Source organism: Saimiri boliviensis, chromosome 1 (assembly GCF_048565385.1).
Source record: "Saimiri boliviensis isolate mSaiBol1 chromosome 1, mSaiBol1.pri, whole genome shotgun sequence".
NCBI lineage: Eukaryota > Metazoa > Chordata > Mammalia > Primates > Cebidae > Saimiri > Saimiri boliviensis.
In genome coordinates, this window is record NC_133449.1 from 251,674,107 (window position 1) to 251,674,911 (window position 805).

An 805-nucleotide genomic window follows, 5' to 3' on the forward strand; every position below is an offset into this window, starting at 1 on the left:
AGAATAGTCATCTAGGCCAGGGAGTTGACTGTGAAGGGGCAAGAGGAAACTGTCTAGGGTCATAGAAATGTTTCACATCCTGATGTCGGGGATGCTTACAAGGAGTACACATGGGTAAACGTTTAAGCTGTACACTTCAGATTCATGCGTTTTATTGCAGGTAAATTTTATTTTAAATTAAAAAAATTAACTGGCCTAAGATCACACAATTAGTAATGGGACTCAAACGTTGGCTAATCTGAGTCATTTCACCAGAGTAGGGTTCATTTTCCTAGTGAATTACATACACAGATGAGAAAACTATAGGTTACCACCTAAGTGATTAGTATCACTCTCAGTACATATTTTATTCATAGTATCCACACTATAATAAACTGTACTTATTTTGGCACATATACATTCTAAATTCTACTCCAAATGATAGTGTTTTCTTTGTGGCACCATAGCAACAGTAATTCTGTCTATAAAAGTGAAATAAATTATTGGAACCAAACTTTCCACCTACCCTGATGACTGCTAGCCCAATAAAATACCTCAGCTGAAGAACAAACATGTTAAGATGAAATTGCCAGAACTTGCATTGAAACATTTAACTAGAATGAGCACACTGGAGGTATTCTTAGCTGATTGGCATCAGTGGATTATCATGAATAAATCTCCAGTGATGGAACACTAAGATTAATGAAACAATTGCTAGAGGAGGTATAAAATAAGATGCCAAGATGGTCAAATAACAAGCATCAATCACTCTCACTATATGATATCCCAAGGGCAAACTGTATCATAATAGAGATTCAACCACTAG